The sequence below is a fragment of the Macaca mulatta genome, chromosome 18, assembly GCF_049350105.2.
Source record: "Macaca mulatta isolate MMU2019108-1 chromosome 18, T2T-MMU8v2.0, whole genome shotgun sequence".
NCBI classification, from domain to species: Eukaryota; Metazoa; Chordata; class Mammalia; order Primates; family Cercopithecidae; genus Macaca; species Macaca mulatta.
Window position 1 is genome coordinate 83,830,578 of NC_133423.1, and position 20,874 is coordinate 83,851,451.

General features: G+C 48.6%; 3 long non-coding RNA genes across 5 annotated transcripts in view; 1 reads left to right on the plus strand and 2 right to left on the minus strand.

Annotated features, from left to right (window-relative positions):
- LOC114673722 (uncharacterized) overlaps positions 1-18,962 on the plus strand; it is a 39,828-nt gene extending 20,866 nt beyond the window's left edge. The window contains exons 1-7 of one of the 3 annotated variants that reach the window (XR_013408434.1): positions 2,517-4,928; positions 5,483-5,684; positions 7,538-7,702; positions 14,516-14,929; positions 15,671-16,183; positions 16,775-17,889; positions 18,624-18,962. This is a non-coding gene — a long non-coding RNA (uncharacterized LOC114673722). Of the gene's footprint in view, positions 1-2,516; positions 4,929-5,482; positions 5,685-7,537; positions 7,703-7,822; positions 7,864-9,477; positions 9,616-12,813; positions 13,083-14,515; positions 14,930-15,670; positions 16,184-16,774; positions 17,890-18,623 lie in introns of those variants that run through there. The other 2 variants (XR_003724523.2, XR_013408435.1) reach the window with 2 other exon arrangements.
- Positions 1,439-4,728, minus strand: LOC144336558 (uncharacterized). Its single transcript, XR_013408444.1, has 3 exons — positions 4,638-4,728; positions 2,220-4,007; positions 1,439-2,099 (listed from the first exon to the last, which is right to left on the minus strand). It is a non-coding gene; the product is annotated as an uncharacterized LOC144336558 (long non-coding RNA).
- LOC144336550 (uncharacterized) lies at positions 12,554-16,191 on the minus strand. The gene is made up of 2 exons (XR_013408436.1): positions 15,875-16,191; positions 12,554-14,829 (listed from the first exon to the last, which is right to left on the minus strand). It is a non-coding gene; the product is annotated as an uncharacterized LOC144336550 (long non-coding RNA).
- Positions 18,963-20,874: the final 1,912 nt, after the last annotated feature.

The window sequence follows — 20,874 nt, forward strand, 5'->3', positions numbered from 1 at the left end:
GGTATCTACCCAGAGGAACAGAAGTCATTATACGAAAAAGATACTTGCACATGCATGTTTATAGCAGCACAATTTGCAATTGCAAAAATATGGAACCAGCCCAAATGCCCATCAATCAACATAAAGAAATTGTGTTATATATACACCATGGAATACTACTCAGCCATAAAAATGAATGAAATAATGGCATTTGCAGCAACCTGGACGGAATTGGAGACCATTATTCTAAGTGAAGTAACTCAGGAATGGAAAAACCCAACATCGTATGTTCTTATAGGTGGGAGCTAAGCTATGAGAAAATAAAGGCATTAGAAGGATACAATGGACACTGGGGACTCAGGGGAAAGGGTGGGAGGGAGTGAGGGATAAAAGACTACAGACTGTGTGCTGTGTACACTGCTTGGGTGATGGGTGCACCCAATCTCAGAAATCATCACTAAAGAACTTAACTCATGTAACCAAATACCACCTGTTTCCCAAAAACCTATGGAAATAAAACATAAAAATAAAAATACATTTATAAAACAAATAAATATTACTAATAATGATGCATGGATATTTTATTTAGGAAGCTAATAGGGATTTATTTATTTATTTATTTATTTATTTTGAGACAGGGTTTCTCTTGTTGCTTAGGCTGGAATGCGGTGCTGTGATCTCTGCTCACTGCAACCTCCACCTCCTGGGTTTAAGCAATTCTCCTGCCTCAGCCTCCCGAGTAGCTGGGATTGCAGGTATACACCACCACGCTCAGCTAATTTTCATATTTTTTTGAAGAGTTGGGGTTTCACCATGTTGGCCAGGCGGGTCTCAAACTCCTGACCTCAAGTGATCCGGCAGCCTCAACTTCCCAAAGTGCTGGGATTATAGGCATGAGCCACCGTGCCTGGCCGCTAATAGGGATTTTAAAACAGGAAATAGACATGTTTAAATATCTTGGTAAATATATCTAGATCATAAGGATATGTGTGAAATTGTGTATAGCTTTGAAAATAAAACAAAAAAAGACAGGGAAAAGAACTGGGGAATTTAAACCTAAAAACACAAACAAATTTACATCTTATCAAAAATAAAACGTCTGCCTGCATTATATGCAACATAGAAAAAAATGAAGAAAAAGGTGTATTCACTGTCTTTAAACCAAATTTATCAAACTGACTTGTTTAATCACTTTGATTACATGAACTTAGTTTCTTATGGAAAAAAATGCTGTGAGGGATAGTAATTTTGAGGAGAAATATTTTTTCTTGAAAGGCTAACACATTTAAAATATTAGAAGGCCAGGTATGGTGGCTCATACCTTAACCCCAGCACTTTAGGAGACTGAGGTGGGAGCATTGCTTGAGGCCAGGAGCTGAAGACCAGACTGGGCAGTATAGTGAGATCCCATCTCTAAAAAAATAATAAAAAATAAAATATTAGAAGTTCAGTTTCTGTATTTTCTGGGGATTTTGAGGATATTAAATTCATATAAGCACTTATCAGCCATTCAGGACAAAGTTCCTTTGCTGTAAGAAACTTTGTAATCTAATTTATCAATACATTGTTGATGTAAGAAAAGATTTCAGACACCAGGAGAGGTGAAGGCTTTTCTCGCTGGAGGCTCCCAGACCCGCTGACTGCGTGTGGCTTGTGTGATGCGTCCTCAGCCACGGGCCACAGCCAACCCAGAAGCACCACTCATGGGTCCAGATCCTAAAACCTGTTCTCTTTTCCAGGGGGCGCAACACATCCTTTTGATGGAGTTGAGCTCGCAGGAGGACAGGAGGAAAAGAACAAGCCGGATTTTCTGTCCTCTCTCCGTGGGGAATGGACCCCTCCTGCCCCAGGAGAGACAGATGCCCCAGGGCAGACCGAAGACCCGGCTGTCAGTCATTGCTGAGAGGACTTGCCCATTGGACAGGGCCAAACCGGAACCAGAACCGTGGAGAATGGACCCCTCCTGCCCCAGGAGGATCCCCCCAGGGCAGACCGGAAGACCCGGCTGTCAGTCATTGCTGAGAGGACTTGCCCATTGGACAGGGCCAAACCGGAACCAGAACCGTGGAGAATGGACCCCTCCTGCCCCAGGAGGATCCCCCCAGGGCAGACCGGAAGACCTGGCTGTCAGTCATTGCTGAGAGGACTTGCCCATTGGACAGGGCCAAACCGGAACCAGAACCGTGGAGAATGGACCCCTCCTGCCCCAGGAGGATCCCCCCAAGGGCAGACCGGAAGACTCGGCTGTCAGTCATTGCTGAGAGGACTTGCCCATTGGACAGGGCCAAACCGGAACCAGAACCGTGGAGAATGGACCCCTCCTGCCCCAGGAGGATCCCCCCAGGGCAGACCGGAAGACCCGGCTGTCAGTCATTGCTGAGAGGACTTGCACATTGGACAGGGCCAAACCGGAACCAGAACCGTGGAGAATGGACCCCTCCTGCCCCAGGAGGATCCCCCCAGGGCAGACCGGAAGACCCGGCTGTCAGTCATTGCTGAGAGGACTTGCCCATTGGACAGGGCCAAACCGGAACCAGAACCGTGGAGAATAGACCCCTCCTGCCCCAGGAGGATCCCCCCAGGGCAGACCGGAAGACCCGGCTGTCAGTCATTGCTGAGAGGACTTGCCCATTGGACAGGGCCAAACCGGAACCAGCACCGCAGCAGACACCACACCAGGAAGGAACGCAGCAGCGCGGGGCGTCAGCGAGGGAAAGGGCTTGTGCCATGTGGGGTCCGCTGTGGGCTGAGACTCAGTGTGTCCGCAGCAGGTTCAGCGACCTCCAGGCTCGTTGGCAGGTGGAGTTCTGTGGCTTTGCTGGGGGAGTCGCATAGGCATCTTGGCGGGACCCCCAAAACCTTCAAACAAATTTGCAAAAAGATGAAACATAACTTTCTACAAATATAGAGTGAACACGTGTGCTAGATTTAGCGAGCTCGTTAGCGAAGAGCCAGAAGGAGGCTGCAGCTCGTGCCCATGTTCCTCGTCTGAAATATCTTTCTGGTGGGCTGAGCTGCGTCTGAGAGTTTACACAAGAAGTCACACTGACCGTTCCTACAAGGTGGCAGAACATTCCAGAACTCCTTGACCACATTCTCCACATGGGCCTGTGACAGTGAAACAGCTAAAGAACGGACACAACCAGCTCCATTGTTGTTGAAGGGGCCTGTACCCGCTCCTGCACGTAGGCCAGGATAATTTTAGAGCACTGAGATAAAACACAAAACCAGCAATCATGCAGTTTTTGAAACTAACTCTGGGATTAAAAGGGAATTATGTAAACAGCTAACTATGTTTTGTTAAGGATTTATAGAGACGGGGAGGTTTAGCTACCGTCACATGAGAGACCATTATGCACGGACAAAGAAGTTTTGCAAACTTCCCCCAGACGCTGGTTGGAGCCCAGACAATTGCGATTGTCAGTCCCCTTCTTTCCCTCTCACATAGAAGACAAGCAAGGCAAAGCCCACATAATTCCGAGATGGATCTCTGGGACGTTAGTTTCCACCATCTTCTCAATTTTCTGACTCTCCGAGATAAAGTCTCCTTTCTTGCCCCAACTCCGTGTCTCTCGATGTATTGGCTGCCGTGTGGCCGGCAGAGCAAGTCTGGACTCCGTCACATCCTCCCCATGCACCTGACCTCAGTTAGAAATGAAAGGGTTCCACCGTCCGTCATGGCTGCGCCTGCAGGAACAGCGCGTGGAGGAGCCAGCTGGCTTTGGATCCTGCTCTCTGAAGCCCGCTGCATTCTGAGGGTCCGTTTGGAAGAGGATGCAAAGCCTGTGTTGTCTGTGGTGTTGCCCATTTCCAGGGATATGAGGCCATCGTCCAACAGAAGCACACACAGGGAGCCTCTGGCAGTGGGAAAGCGCCACAGTGAAGCCTGCCCTGCTTTTTCACAGAGAAATGTTAAGAACCCAATAAAGATCCTCCAAGTCGAAGTATTTGTGAGACGGGAAGTGCTCTCAAAACCCAGGGCTGAGGTCAGTGGAGCTGCGAGAGAGGGGGCAGGTAGACCCAAGCAACTGGAAAATGGGAAAACGTCACTGTACTAACATAAAAGCCAGCGTGTGGATACGTAGAGAAAAATAAATGTATTTATACATGAAGTGATTTTATCCTCAGAGGCTTTAGCTGAGGCGTTCTGCGGCTGCGGGGAGAAGGGGACTTGTTTCAGATGAACAGTGTCCGTCTCTAAGGGCCACCTGCGCCTCAGCCGGCGCCCAAGGGCACTTTGAGCCCTGGAGAGGTGGCCTCTCAGCCACCCACATGCCCACAGGCAACAGTCACAAACTTGGGACACAAAAGTAAAAAACAAGTGTGGGGCGCGCCGGAGGGAGCCCTGAGGAGGCTGACCCTGGACGGAGCCCACACCTGCGGGAAGGGGTGGCAGGGCGAGCCGCCTGCTTTCTGCTGCTTTTCCCTAGAGGACGGCCTCAGTCCAAGCCAAGCAGAGGCAGCAAGAATCTGGACTAAAAGCCTGCAACTTACTGCCTCGAAGAGCCAAGGAACAGAATTTGGGCAGCTCAGAAATCCAGGAAAGGAGAAAGCCAGAGAAGGGGAGTCCTACCTTCCGTGGTCACCTAAAGCTCCCGACACGAATAATCAGCACAGCCCTTACACTAGTCACCATTGTAATCCTAGGCTTGACTTACGTAGGAGGCCCCAGCTGGGCTGAAAGCAAAGTTGAGCAAAATCATTCAGTCAGCCTCCCGACTGCCATGCCTCACGAGTTTTAAAAATCACGTTGTGAGCCTGAGTCAGTCCTTCAAGGCAGATCCTGAGTGGCTGACTGGTCCTAAATTCAAAACAGAGCCACGGGGCCATTGGCTGGAAAACCCACGTGCTTGTGGAACTTCGGGACTCTCTGCTCCTGTTCCCACGCCACCCGAATCAACAGCTGCCAGGAAATCCCATGTCACCTCCTGGACCTTAACCCACAGACGGTACCTCCCTTGACCAATCATGACTAAACAAGCACTGGCCAATTAAAACTAAGCAAGCGTGCATCCCTCATTTGAATAAGCAGACCAGAGTGGGAACCGGGGGGGAAACAACGCTTCTCCCGGTTTTCTTGGCGCACACCGATGTTTTGTACCAAAGGCTGTGTTTCTCCAGCTGGCAAACTGCTTGCTAGAATGAAGTCTTTTTTTTTTTTTTTTTAAAGAAAATCCTTTTTTGTAAACTTTTTGACAATATCTACATGGCCTAGCAGCGTATCATGATGTGGTGATGTTATTTATTCCGAAATTATGCTGAGAGAAACTGGTTATTGGCAGAAATTGAGTATATATACACATAGTGAAACGGTGACTGTAGTCAGACAAATTAACATATCCATCATCTTACATAGTTACTCATTTTTTGTGTGGCAAGAACACCTAAAATCTACTTTTTCAGCGAAAATTCCCAATACAGTGAGGTCTTATTCCTCTAGCCCTCGTGCTGCCCTCCGGACTGGCCTCCTCCTTACCTGCTTTGTCTCCCATTTCTTCCCCAGCCCTGGGAATCACCGTGTTATTCTCTATCTCTGTGCATTCAACTGTGAGGAGACAGAGGCCACAAGAGGCTGAGTGACCTGCGGGGTTGCTGGGTGAAGACGCCGGGATTTGGACTCAGGCCCTGACAGGTTCCTGGGCCCTAGGAGATGGGATTTTGTCCTAAGCACGGATGTTGAAAGACAGTTTCTACATCTATATTAGGTGTGTAAACTATATCTTATCAAAATACAAGGGCTCTGAGAAAATGAGTCAGGGGTTTGGGCTTTAGCAGGCGTGTTTGGTGCATCCCTGCCGAGGTGGGGGCGCGCCTCTGCTCAGTGAAGGCACAATCCTCACTCCGGCGAAAGCGGAGCCTGTGTAAGCGACGCCTGAACGCTGTGAGTGGATTGAAAGGTGTCATTGTGGAACTGAAAGGGTTACTGTAGCTCAGCGATATTTGCGGCCGGACTTGGGAAACAAATGACCAGCATGAGAAACCATTTCAGGACTCCACGAGGAGCGTGAGGAAGGGGCCAGCCGGCCGCTAGTCTGTGTGAGGTGGGCACAGGCAGGCCTCACAGATGCTCACCTGTGGCCAGTGGCTGGGACACGTGTTCCTCTGTGCTGTGAGGTCAGCAGCGCAGTCTCCACACTGGCGACTGGATCACTTAGCACAATGTGTAGATTTTTTTTTGACTAGGCCATATTTATAGTGGCTTTAAAAAATCATGTACACATCTTATACCTTTAATTAATATAAAGGGTTCACATACATATTTAATACCTGTGTTTATTATTTAGTGTGTGGTTATATTTTCTCTACAGCAGACATCCGTATGTTCCTATTCCTAGCAGATCTGCAGGGCTCGCGTCTTCATGCTGCGTCGGTCGTCTGTCACGCACGCGGCTCTCACCTTTTGTGTTGACGGACAAACTCGATCTGTACCATCGTTGAAGGGCAGGCCATTTTGTTTGTGTGGTTGCATGTTCTCCTGGAGTTCTAAATTTCTTGTAAAGAATATGATGTTTAAAATTTTGTTATTATTATTCTACTTTGACAGAGTCTCGCTCTGTTGCCGAGGCTGGAGTACAGTGGTACAATCACTGTTTACCGTAGCCTCGACCTCCCAGGCTCACCCAATCCTCCCACCTCAGCCTCTAGAATAGGTGGGACCACAGGCGTGCCACTCCATGCCTGGCTAATTCTTTTATAGTTTGTAGAGACGGGATCTCCCTGTGTTGCCCAGGCTGGTCTCAAACTCCTGGGTACAAGTGATTGAGCCTTCCAAAGTGCTGGGATTACAGGCATGAGCCACCATACCTGGATGGCATTTTAAATTTTATCATCCTTTAAAAAGTTTCTTCCTAAATGAATTCAATTTGAAGTAGGACTAAGATAATTGAGTATACATGAGCTATTTTCTGTGTTCTCTTTTGTTTAGAGTTTCGCAATTATCTCCCTGATTGGAATACATAAATAATACTGACCTTATTATCACATTGTAATTCTTTGGCTTTCATTGTTAATTGCATTTGTCAGTGTCTTCAGTATATGAGACTATTGATCAAGCCATATAGGACGTATAAATATGACTAAAGCTTCCAGTGGTTTGTGAATGTTATGGACAGAGATTTGTTTCCAGGTTGAGATTATCTGTTGTCTGTCCCTGCAACCATGGGGTTGATTTGAATAGAAAGAACTTAGCCAGGGGCCCAGGGTGGGTGCCCCACTGTGAGGGGGCTACAGAGAGCCTGAGTGCCCTGCCCGGCACCTTGCACCTTCTTGGGGGTCCCAGCAGGCCCTCACCCCCCAGAGGCACATCTTCCATTCGGTTCTCATATCAGGCCTATTTCCAAAAAATTTTCTGAGACACTTTGTAGTATTAAGACATAGAGGCAAAAGGGCTCTCGGACAAAAATAGTCCAGAGACTTTTTGGAAAAAAGAAACGTAATTATTCCAGCTCCCTGGCGTGTGGTCATTACTGCTTTTCTGGAGGTGGGAGAGTGGTTATTTGTTTGTTTGACAGCTTCATTAAGATGTAATTGATACACAGTCAGCCTTTGCACAACACAGGTTTGAACCGCCAGGTCCAACTGACATGCGGATTTTCGCTGGCCTCTGCCACCTCTGAGACAGCAAGACCAACCCTCCTCTTCCTCCTTCTCCTCCTCAGCCCACTCAGTGTGAAGACGAAGAGGATGAAGACCTTCATGACGGTCCACTTCCATTTAATGAATAGTAAATATATTTTCTCTTCCTTATGATTTTCGAATAACATCTTATTTTCTCTAGCTCACTTTATTGTGAGAATATACCATATAATCTATACAGAATGTTCATTGACTCTTTATGTTACAGGTAAGTCTCCTGGGTAATGCCATTGACTGTTTATGTTACAGGTAAGTCTCCTGGGTAACAGTCAGCTATGAGTAGTTACATTTTGGAGGAGTCAAAAGTTATACTCAGATTTTTGACCACGTGGGAGGTTGACATCCCTAACCCCCACATTGTTCAAGGTTCAAGTGAACAATTAACTGCACATATGTAAGGCATGCAATTTGACGAATTCTGACATTTGTATACACTAGTGAAACCATCACCACAATCATAACGGACACAAACCACAATTCCTCATGGCCATTACTACCAGATCACTCTTGCAGGAATACAGACAAGAAAATGATCAAAGCCAAGCTGCAGTGAGTTTCTATTTCATACCCACCAGAATGGCTGCAATTAAAAAAAATAGCCAGGTAATAACAAGTGTTGGTGAGGATGTGGGGAAATCAGAGCGCTTGTACGCTGCCGATTGGAATGAAAATGGTGCAACTGGCCGGGCGCGGTGGCTCAAGCCTGTAATCCCAGCACTTTGGGAGGCCGAGATGGGCGGATCACGAGGTCAGGAGATCGAGACCATCCTGGCTAACACGGTGAAACCCCGTCTCTACTAAGAAATACAAAAAAAAAATAGCCGGGCGAGGTGGCAGCGCCTGTAGTCCCAGCTACTCGGGAGGCTGAGGCTGGAGAATGGCGTGAACCCGGGAGGCGGAGCTTGCAGTGAGCTGAGATCCGGCCACTGCACTCCAGCCTGGGCTACAGAGCGAGACTCCGTCTCAAAAAAAAAAAAAAAAAAAAAAAAAAAGAAAATGGTGCAACCGACTTGGAAAACTGTCTAGCGGCTTCTCCAAAAGCTACCGGTGGAGTTACCGTATGACCCAGCAATTTCTTTTCTGGAGAACTGAAAACATATGTCCACATAGAAACTCGTACTCAAATGTTCACAGTGGCATTATTCATGATCGCCAAAAAGTAGAACAACCCAAGTGTCCATCAGCTGGTGGCTGGGTAAACAAAGTGCAGTGCCTCCATATTGCGGCATATTCAGCCACGGGCAGGAATGAAGGGCTGCCACGCACTGCCACACGCACGGACCTCTAGAGCCTCGTGCTTGAGTCAATAAGCCAAAGGCCACGTGTTATGTGACCCCACTTCTGTGAAATGTCCGCAATAGACAAATCCAGAGAGAGTAAATTCGAGGTTGCCTAGGGCAGGGACTGGGGAGGGTGGTGAGTAGGGGAGGTAGGTAAAGGGCACAGAATTTCTTTCTGGGGTGAGGTGACATATTCTAAACCTGAGTGTGGTGCTGGTTGCACAGCTGCGTGACACAGCAGAAGCAGTGGAATTACATGCTTTAAATGTGTGAATTGTGTGGCCTGTGAATTATAGCTCGATCAAGCTGTTCTTTACAGAAGTGCTGATGACCGGTAACACCACCGAGTCTCCACGGTTGCTCTGCGGAGCCCTCTGTGCCCCATCCCATTTAGGGGCCCTAGATAGATGCTGCTGTTTCTGCATGAGGAAGCTTAGTGAGGTTCAGGAGCTTGTCCAACATCCCCCCACTTAGCCAGTAAGGGGCAGAATCTGGTGATTAAAAAAACACAAAAAAAAATCCCTAGCTTTCTTATGGTGTAATTGACATATAATAAACTGCATCAGTTTTTTTTTTTTTCCAGATGGAGTCTAGCTCTGTCGCCCAGGCTGGAGTGCAGTGGCACGATCTCAGCTCACTGCCACCTCCACCTCCCGGGTTCAAGCAGTTCTCTTGCCTCAGCCTCCCGAGTAGGTGGGATTACAGGCACCTGCCACCACGCCCAGCTAATTTTTGTATTTTTAGTAGAGACGGGGTTTCACTGTGTTGACCAGGCTGGTCTCAAACTCCTGACCTCGTGATACACCCGCCTCTGCCTCTCAAAGTGCTGGGATTGCAGGCGTGAGCCACCGCGCCCGGCCACACTGCCCTGATTTAAAGAGCACAATTGCCTAAGCTTGGGCACGGGTGTACCCCTGTGAAAGCATCACCATCATCAAGACGGTGAACATGTTGCGAAAGGGACCCCAGTTCACTCTGCCAAAAGGAAAAATAACAAGCTGAAAGCTGAGTCCCGCAAGACGCTGCCTCTCCTCCTATTCCTGAGCAGGTAGCTGCGGAAAACGGGTTCAACATCTCCGCAGGGAGCTGCTGTGTTCACCGTCTCTTACGTGAAGTGCGGGTCTACTTAGCAGGAGACCAACACATGGTTGACTGTTGCCCTACCTGCTCCTTTTCTCTTGCAACACGTGGATTACCACACCCCTCCTCTTTCCCCTCCAGCCCACTTTTCCCCTTTAAATATTAAAGCTTCGAAATCATCTTTGGGAAAAGGCACAGACCACGGACTGTTTCTGGGATTCCGTCTTTTCTTCTTCCGGGCATGTCCTTAACCTTGGCAAAATAAACTTGTAAATTGATTGAGGCCTGTTTCAGATACTTTTTGGTTTACAATAGCCATGCCCCAGAGTTCCCTCCTGCCCAGTCCTAATCTCCAGCATCTCCCTGCCCCCTACCCTGTCCCCAAACAACTGGTGGTCTGTTTTCTCTCACTGGAGATTCGTTGGCCTTTTTATATAAATGAAACATACAGTGTATTTCTTTTTTGTCTGGTTTTTAAAATTCCGTGCTGTTGTTTTGGAATTGTTCCAGGCCGTATGCAATACGCATATCAATAAGTCATTCTTTTTGATGGCCAAGTAGTATTCCACTGTACTGATTACACCACAGTTTCTGTATTCATCTGTTGATGAGCATTTGGGTTGCCTACAGTTTGGGACTCTTACAAATATAACTGCTATGAACAATTGTGTACAAGTCTATGTGGATAAGCAGTTGTCTCCTCTTATCCATGGGGGATGCCTTCCAGGATGCCCCCGACAGTGGGTGACCGAAGCCTCCAGTAGTGCTAAAGCTGACTGCCGTGCATCGGGACACATCTCCACTCAGGACTTCCATTCACAAACTGAATGCTTTTTCCATCTTAGCTAAGCACTCGCTATACACTGTGGCAGTAACTTTTGCCATTTGAGGAGCAAAACTCAAATGAATTTCTTTTTCCTTCTTCACAGTTTCACACATAGACGCTTTGTTCTTGCTGTAGAGCTCAGCAACCTCAGCGTGTGATTTTTTTCTTTCCTTATTGAGTCAAAAACACTCACCTTTTCATTTGAAGGAAGCAGTTGATGTCTTCTCTTTGGCGTATCCCAATTGCCAGCACCAGTCCCCTTGCACTCTGGGGCCGCTCTGTAGTAAAACAAGGGTGGCTTGAGCACAAGCACTGTGGTACCGTGACGCACGTCAATCTGATCCCGAGACAGCTCCGCAGAGGCGATGACGGTGCGGACGTGCTGGAGAAAGGGAGGATTCACGCCCCGCCGGGGACCGAGCGGAACAGGGCAGGCTGAGTGACGCTACTCAGAAAAACGTGGAATTTAAGACATGAATTGTTTATTTCTGGAATTTTCCATGTAACATTTTCAGACCACAGGTGACTGTGGGTAACTGAAAGTGCAGAAACTGAGATAAGGGGTGGCTGCCGTGTGTTTCCTTTCTCCTGGGTAAATACCTGGGGCTGGAGCGGCGAGGTCATAAGATGGGTCTATCAGAACTTCTTAAGAATGGCCAGGCTGGCTTCCAGAGTGGCTATTCCTTGTTGTAGCCCCCATAGCCAGCGGTGAGAACACAGCTAGCGTTTGGAGTTCAGCTGCCCAGATCCGAAGACCAGGAGGGCTACGGTCACGCGTGTGGTGGGGCTGATATGCCACTGGCGTGCGGCCCCCACAGCCCCTGCAGCTGCTCCCCTGGGCCCGCCTCCACTAGAAGCAAACAGGCCTGACTGTTGAAGGGGATGCTCCCCCTTTCTCAGGTGCGTTTCTCACGGCTTCTGTGGGAGCTGTTGTTTGTCTGTCACCGTCTACCAGAAAGTTATAAAACAAATGAACCAGCCGCAAATGAAAATGAAATTAGGAGTTCGCTTTTAGTAGAATAATTTGTTATTTTCCATTAACTTAGGCTTATGATTAGGACTTTATATTTCCACCTATAATATGTTGATCTTTAAAGGTGTTCCACACCGAGCTCCTTGATTTCCCATCAGAGCCTAGAGGGGGACACAGGAAACCTCCGGCAGCTTCTGGGACAGGGAGTGAGCCGGGGACGAGGAGATTGCCGCTCTGCTCTTGTGGTCCTGGAACAGTGACCACATGCCTGTAGGTGCTTGAAATAAAGAGACAAATACGGCCGGGCACAGTGGCTCATGCCTGTAATCTCAGCACTTTGGGAGGCCGAGGCGAGTGGATTACCTGAGGTCAGGAGTTCGAGACTGGCCTGGTCAACATGATGAAACCCTGTCTCTACAGAAAATACAAAAATTAGCCAGCTGTGGTGGCGGCGCCTGTAATCCCAGCTACTCGGGAGCCTGAGGCAGGAGAATGGCTTAAACCTGGGAGGCAGAGGTTGCAGTGAGCTGAGAATCAGCCACTTCACTCCAGCCTGGGCAACAGAGCGAGAGACTCCGTTTCAAAAAAAAAAAGAGACAAATACAACTTCTGTTGTCATCCTTTACTGGGGAAGCAGATGGTAAAAAATAAAAATGAACAGAGGTAGGCACACATGAAATTAGTTGCTGTGTAGAAGGAATAGGAAAGACGAAAATTGGAGGAATCAGACAGGGTGCTATTATAATTAGGGTGACTGTGTAATTTATCTTTTGAACTAGGATAATTTTTTAAAAACTTTTAATTTTGAGATAATTGTAGATTCACACACTGTTGCAAGAATTAACACAGACAGAATTCCATATGCCCTCACCCACTTTCCCCAGCAGAAGTGTTTAGCATAACTCGTCCACTACCACAGCCAGATAACGCATTGATGCATTCCCAGCCCCGCTCAGAACTTACCAGTTTCACATCAAACCGTGATGACTTTGTGACAGATGTGGACAGTGAGTGCCCACGGTCTCCCATGCTTTTTCTAGGAACCTACAGAACCTGTTCAGGGAGATAGAAAGAAAAACGGGACACAAGACAGTTCTTGCCGTGAGGACTTTCTGTCTACTGGAGGCACACCTCAGAATTCAGACAATTCTATGCAAAGTGGAATGCGTGAAGTGAATGACAGAGTACTAGCATGCAGACAGCATTAACCTCCACTTGAGAGGCCGGGGACAGTGTCATGTTGGACAAGACAGCCGAGTTCGTCCTTGGCCCCTGGGTGGCTGCCTCTTGCCGTTCCTGGCATAGGTTAGTGGCTAGAAGCCAAACTGTCTGGGCTGACATCTTGCCTCTCTCCTCACTGCCTGTGTAACTGTGGGCAGGGCGCTTGACCTCGAGCCTCCATTTCTCTTCTGTAAGAATGAAGGAGTAACAGCGCCTAGCTCGTGGAGGGTGGGGAGGGCTGCCTGAAACACACATACAGAGAGTTCAGAACGCATGCGGCCTTGAGGGCATGTGGATAAATGGCTACTTTGCTATCACCCACAGGTAGAAGATGCTTCATATGCATTCACTGACTGGGTATGAAAGTGGAGAACCCGGCTAGCCATCCGGTGGGAGCGAATGGAATATTTAACTTGGGGCCGAGTTGGGCCTACACAGAAGACAGGTTGCGTGCGTCGTGTGGAGCTGGGGAGGAAGGCTGTGGCTGGAGATGCAATTCTGCAGGGTTACTGGCGAGGATGGGACAGTGTGAACCTCGGGGGTTCAGGTGGCCAAGTCAAGTCAGGTGAGAAGAGAATGCAGGACGGGGCGACAGGCTCTGCTCTTCTGGGAGTTAAGAAGGTCCAGCAAGGGCTGATACTGTCCAGGTGGGTTCTCTGGGAAGCGGCTCTGAAACAGGCTGGTGCTCAGCAAGGGGAAGAGCACTGTGGGCCGGGGACGCTGGGCCACCTGCCATCTCCACGGTGGCCTCCGCCCATCCCTGCAGAGTGCCGTGGTGTGGATGGCCTTCAGAACTGTCCTGGCCATGGTGAGGGGGCCTGGCCCTCACACGGCCAAGACAACAGATGGTTGGATGGGGGCTGTCCCTGGAAGGAGGGGTGATGGGGGAGTGAGGTCCTCTCTCCGGAGGGCAAGGCTGGTGTGCACTGAATATCTTTCACATGGGAATGTGGCTGACTGCTGTGGGGTCTCCAGGAGGGGTGAAGGCAGGAGAAGGGCCTGGCAGTGAGGAGCATGAGGGTCTAGGAGCAATTGGCCATGGGGTTTAGGGATCTAAGCCTTTGGTGGTGCCCGGGAGACTGGGAGCACGCGAGGACATTTCCTTGTCAGTACACGAGGTGAGGAGGTGGAGGCAGAACCGTGAAGCGCCTGCGGCAAGGAGCCACGTGGCCCAAGGAGGCCTGGCTGGTGGAGTAGGAATTGGTGGGAGCGGCAAGGAGCCACGTGGCCCAAGGAGGCCTGGCTGGTGGAGTAGGAATTGGTGGGAGGGTTTGCTGGGACCGGCACACAGGGCTGCGCTGCCCTCACTGCGGGGTGAGGCTTTTGCCCTGAGGCTTCTCTGTGCGGCCGGAAGGTGCACCCAGGCCTTCGCTTCCTGGAGCTGCCACCTCTCCTGCAGCTTAGGTGTCCGGGCTCCGTGCCGTGCTGGCGAGATCCTTGGCATTGGGAACATAGTCTGTGCTGGGGCTGGATTCTGAGCAGCAGGGACTGGGCCTAATCGGCTTCCCTGTTGCTTTCCAGAGCCCTCAAGGGCAGGGTGTGAGGCATCCAGGAAAAGAGAAGGCAGTTCCACCGACTGGAGAGCCTGCACCGCTACAACGGAGAGCCAAGGGGGCCTTCAGGACTCAAACAGGGAGGCAAACGTGGATCCCTTAACTGCTCGCTGGAGAACCCAAAGGCTTCGCTCACAGCAGAGAAGCCTGTGCGTAGCTAGGCTGAGCTTTGGCGCCACAGTCCAGTGTCTGAAGCCTGGAGCGGCCTGAGGGCACTTCTGATCTCCTCACAGGCCTCAGTTTCCTCTTCAGTGAAACCAGGGTGGATAAGAATGATGCCACCTGCAGAGATGTTGGGCTCAGAGATGAGCAAGATCATGGAAGCAGAGCATTAGCCCCTAGGCTGTTGGGTGCGTGTTTGCTGCTGTTACAACGGTTGCAGGTGGGTGAACCCATTTGCGTAAAGTCCAGCTGGAATTGAGCAACTCTGTTTTGGTCATGATCAGCAATCCTGTTCCAAAACACATAGCTCCCGCCTGGGCACCTCCCCTGCCTTCCTCTGGCAATGAGGGCTGCCAAGGTCGGGGCTTCAGAAGGTGGCAGGGGGAATCAGCAGAGCCTCCACTGCCATCAGCCAGCACTGCCCCACATCCAGACGACACAAACAGTGGCAAGGCCTCCGGGCTGGGTCAGCTGCCCTTGCTGTGGGCTCTGGGGGCGGCCACAGCCACTCTACCGTAGCCACATGCAGGCGTCCTCTGGCTGTGGAGCAGCCGCTGGCCCATGGCCGAGCGTGCACTCAGCTGTGTCTCAGGGGACAGCCTGGCCAGGTGGAGTCCAGGCCAGTGGAGGAGACAGGCCTCTGTCACCCAGCCCAGGCCCAGGGAGAGTAAGGCGTGGACAGGTGGCTGGCAGCTCCTACAGCAGGCGGCCGGGATGGTCCCCCGATGCACAGGGGTAGTCTCCCTGAGGTCAGTTCTAAGCCACACATTCCCAAAAACACGGCTGAAGGAACCCATCTGGGAGGCGGAGGCTCTCACCTAATACCTAGGGGTCCTGGGCCCACCCCATCCCGTCTGCGCCTGGCATTGTCCCTTCCTTGGAAGCTGCTACTCCCTGACTTGTCTCCCTTTGCCCTGGTGGCTCCTTTAGAGCTGGGTCGTCTTTATTTTTGTATCCACAGGGCCTGGCACAGGTAGCGGTTAGTAAGTCCACCTGGCTGCCCACCAGCGCCTCGGAAAGTGCTGGCCCAGGACAATCGCATCCCGCTGAGACCCTCCCACCAGCTCTGGGGCCCAGAGGCTCAGCAAGTGGGCTTCAGGCTCTGCCCAGGGCTGCGGTCGTGCTCAGGGTGCAAAGACCTGTCCTCAGGAAGCCCGAGACTTACAGGAAGGTGCGAGGTGAAAACCCCTTCAGTTTCCACAGGGCCTTCGTCCCAAAGATCGCCCTCGAATCAACTCTTCAACTTCCAGCACCCAGGGGTGCTGCCAGGTCGGTCATTCTCGCCTCGCTGCAGGCCGAGGGCCCAGAGCTGCTGGACCGTGGGTGAGATGCGAGCAGCCCGGAAGTCACACCCCTGTCCCCTCCCCAGCACCCCCCGACGGTGACACAGTGCCCCGCGTGCCCCGGAAACCTGCTGGATCTTTTCACGTGCCTGAAAGGCTCACCTCGCTCCCAGGGAAAAATTGTGAGCCAGGTACACTCTGGCAGGGAGAAAACAAATCCTTCTGAACTTTGATGCCCTTGTTTGTTGATCACAACTGTCATGCATGCTGTGGGTTTAAGCAATCCCACTGTAAAAAACCCATTGCATATTTACTGATGGGTGTGGGAGGCACTGTGCAGGGAGGCCTGGCTCCTGGAGGCTGGCTGTGGAATTACTGTGGAAGGAACTGGAGTTAATAGTTCTTACCTGTGACTTTTAAACAAAGGCCGTCAGAGAAAGGGAAGAAAGAGATTTCATGGAATAAAGGAGCAATATTATTTTCCAAGTCATGCTGTGAGCTAAGAAAATTCTGTTTTCTATAACGTAACTCTTCATGACATGCAGGTGTAAGGATGACATGCCAAATATAAACACCGTGATGAAAATGAGATATTCCTCCACATGCATGCGTTACATTTTGTGAATTTTACAGTATGTGTTTTCTTCTTTGTATTTATAGTTCTTCAATAATTATTACCTCACTAAAGGATGTGAATTACATAAAAGTTGGAACCTGATTTCTAATTTTTTTCAGCTTACTTCTTGTATTTAGGAGAAATGTTTTTGTGTTTTGCCACTGAGGCGTCCTCCAGAAATGAGCTGCCCTGCTCGCTCCCCAGAGGAGACTGCGACCCGCCCGGCCAGATCACCAGCTGCTGTGGTCCCGCCCGGCCAGATCACCGGCTACTTTGGTCCCGCCCAGCCAGATCACCGGACTACGTCCCGCCCGGCCAGATCACCGGACTGCTTCCCACCCGGCCAGATCACCGGCTGCTGTGGTCCCGCCCGGCCAGATCACCGGGCTGCTGTGGTCCCACCTGGCCAGATCACCGGACTGCTTCCCACCCGGCCAGATCACCGGACTGCTTCCCACCCGGCCAGATCACCGGCTGCTGTGGTCCCGCCCGGCCAGATCACTGGTTACTGTGGTCCCTTTGTGCAAGCGCCCTGGGCCCAGAGCCCAGCAGGGGTCCGAGAAGCTGTGCAGCCATAGACCAGGCCTGGAAGGCAAAGAGCCAGGAAAATGTTTTAGGCTCATTTTGGTTTCAAAATTAAGTTTTGAGATTCTTTTAACTATCAGACATTTCGCCTAAATTTCATGTTAACAATGTTTTAGGACTCGATTCTAAAGCCACACAGGTACAAATACCAAGTAACTCAGGCACATGGTTGCTCATCGTGGCCTCATTTGTAGACGCAAAAGCTGTTTGTGAGCAGGGGTCTGGCTGGGTGAACCACAGTCCACCCACAGTGGGGCTGAGGCCCCGAGGAGGGCCAGGCACTACCATGCAAGGATGAAAAGGGAGAGCTCAAAATGTGGCTAAGTGGGAGATCAAGATGCAGAGGTGTGTGTATTCGATGCTCACTTTTGCTAAGAAAGGTAGAGAAACATGAGTATGTTCTAGCAACTTGCTTGTATTCATAAAAACGAACATTGGACGATAAACCAAAATCTGCCCGGAAGGGAAGGGACAGAGTGAAGAGGACAAGGATGTGAGATGGAGGCTTCTTTCAATAGAGCGTGCAATGGGATTTTGACTTTGGGGTCAGGTAAGTACCATATTTTTGTAAAAAATACTAAAAGCAATAACAATTCTTAAACATTAAAAAGAAACTGAAATGAATGAACCTGTATGGTTGTTGACATGTGTACCCAGAGAAAATGGCTATTTTTTTTTTTTTTGAGACAGACTCTCGCTCTGTCGCCCAGGCTGGAGTGCAGTGGCCGGATCTCAGCTCACTGCAAGCTCCGCCTCCCAGGTTTACGCCATTCTCCTGCCTCAGCCTCCCGAGTAGCTGGGACTACAGGCGCCCGCCACCTCTCCCGGCTAGTGTTTTGTATTTTTTAGTAGAGACGGGGTTTCACCGTGTTAGCCAGGATGGTCTCGATCTCCTGACCTCGTGATCCGCCCGTCTCGGCCTCCCAAAGTGCTGGGATTACAGGCTTGAGCCACCGCGCCCGGCCGAAAATGGCTATTTTAAGAGACTTTAAAACACAGTATTTACACCACCCATCCTTAATGGAAACTCCTCTGGACAGCAGCAGACCTGCAAAGAGACAGAGCTTTAACCTCATTCAGTAGTCTTGTCATTCATAGGAACATGGGATTGCTAACTGCTAAACCATTGCGTATATAATAGATAAACCATTTTAGATATAAAACATATAATATAAATGCATGGGTGGCCGGGCACGGTGGCTCAATCCCAGCACTTTGGGAGGCCGAGGTGGGAGGATCGTGAGGTCAGGAGATCGAGACCATCCTGGCTAACACGGTGAAAACCCATCTCTACTAAAAATACAAAAAAATTAGCCAGGTGTGGTGGCGGCGCCTGTAGTCCCAGCTACTCTGGAGGCTGAGGTAGAAGAATGGTGTGAACCCGGGAGGCAGAGCTTGCAGTGAGCTGAGATTGCGCCGCTGCACTCCAGCCTGGGCGACAGAGCAAGACTCTATCTCAAAAAAATAAATAAATAAAAAAATAAAGCATGGTATGTATTTTATATGTGTATTAAATGTATTCACAATTTTTACATATATATCTTGATAAAGCAAATAAATTAGGTTACAGTTGTTATCAAACAAGAGTTTTGGAAGATAAAATATTATGATGCAAAGGTGAAATCCAAGTATTAGGTAAAGTCCCTTTGAAGTTAAATTTAAATCAGAAGTATTAGCTTCACTCGTGATTTTGAAAAATTCATATTTCCAGCTCTGTCCACTAAAAATATCTGCAAGGAAATGTAATGGGCCCCCTTGAAAAAAAAAAATATATATATATACAAGCGTAGATACAGCTGCTGTGTATCCATGATTTGGATAATTATTTCAATGTTAATCTTGTTATATTAAACAATGTAATTAAGAAAATAAAAACCTGAAGCTTATATTCAAGTTATGATGTCATGTCTATAATATACAAATTGAATTGAATATCCGTAATTATTGTAGATTAGTCAATATGAATAATTCAATCCTCAACATGCATTGTGTTTTATTGTTCATAATGATTAATTTAATTAATTATCAAATTTCAATGTTGTTTTGGTTGCATGGGTGAAGACTTTTATAACAATACTCTGTATTGCATCTATAGAAGAGTGCAAGTCAATTATTTAAATAATCTCTTCAGGCCGGGCGCGGTGGCTCAAGCCTGTAATCCCAGCACTTTGGGAGGCCGAGACGGGCGGATCACGAGGTCAGGAGATCGAGACCATCCTGGCTAACATGGTGAAACCCCGTCTCTACTAAAAAATACAAAAAACAACTAGCCAGACGAGGTGGCGGGTGCCTGTAGTCCCAGCTACTCAGGAGGCTGAGGCAGGAGAATGGCGTAAACCCAGGAGGCGGAGCTTGCAGTGAGCTGAGATCCGGCCACTGTACTCTAGCCTGGGCGACAGAGCGAGACTCTGTCTCAAAACAAACAAACAAACAAACAAAAAAACACATAAATAATCTCTTCACTGGGAATGATTTAATATATGCAGGTAAGCATGTACACATGTATTTTCCTAGGAAGAGTGATTAGAAATCTTGCTGATTCTAGAAATTTTGTAGTCTGCTCAGGGAAAGTAATTTATTAATTTCAGTAGAAAATATGCAGTGGTAATTTCTTCCTCTTTGTCTTCTTTTCTTGTTTTGAGATGGAATCTCGCTCTGTCGCCAGGCTGGAGTGCAGTGGCGCAATCTCGGCTCACGGCAACCTCCGCCTCCTGGGTTCAAGTGGTTCTTCTGCCTCAACCTCCTGAGTAGCTGGGACTACAGGTGCCCACCACCACGCCTAGCTAATTTTTGTATTTTTAGTAGAGACGGGGTTTCACCATGTTGGTCAGAATAGTCTTGATCTCTTGACCTCGTGGTCCACCCACTTCGGCCTCCCAAAGTGCTGGGATTACAGGCATGAGCCACCGCACCCAGCCCAGCAATTTCTAATTTTAGATAAAATAAAACCAGAAAGTAGACCTTATAGTAATGAAAATAAAAAAGAAATCTCAAGATGATAGAGTTGATAAACAGCTAGAAAGGCATTACCTCACAATTTAAAAGTAAATTCTAGATGGATTGAAAATTTTAGTGTAAAAAATAAAACTATAATATTAGAAGAAGTTTTAGGGGAGTATTTCGGTAACTTTGGATGGGAGAGAGGCACCTAAGCAGGAAAGGAAACCAAGAAGAAGGAAAAGACAGGCATTTAAAAATATTTTTTTGGTAAAATATGCATAACACAAAATTTTCGATTTCTAACCATGTTTAAGTGTACAGTTCAGTGGCGGTAAGTACCATCGCACAGCTGTGCAACCATCACCACTGTCCACCTCCGTAACATTCCCATATTCTCAACACACAACATGCATATACTGCACAGCAAAAGATGTCATAAGGAAAGGCAAGAGATAGTATGTTGAGTAAAAACTTTAGCAACACTTGATATTTCTGGCACACAAAGCTCTCCTATTATTTGGTAAAAGACATTCCAAAAGAAAAACGGATAAAATAACATGAATAGACATTTCACATACACCGAAATCTAGATGACTAATAGACATCTGAAAATTGGTTGATGAAATGCAAATTAAAGCAATAATAAAATACCATTTTAACCCATCAAATTGACAAAAATTAAAATGAGTTTTCATCCTTACATTGCTGGTATGAATAAATTGCTGAAAATTGATGTGGGGA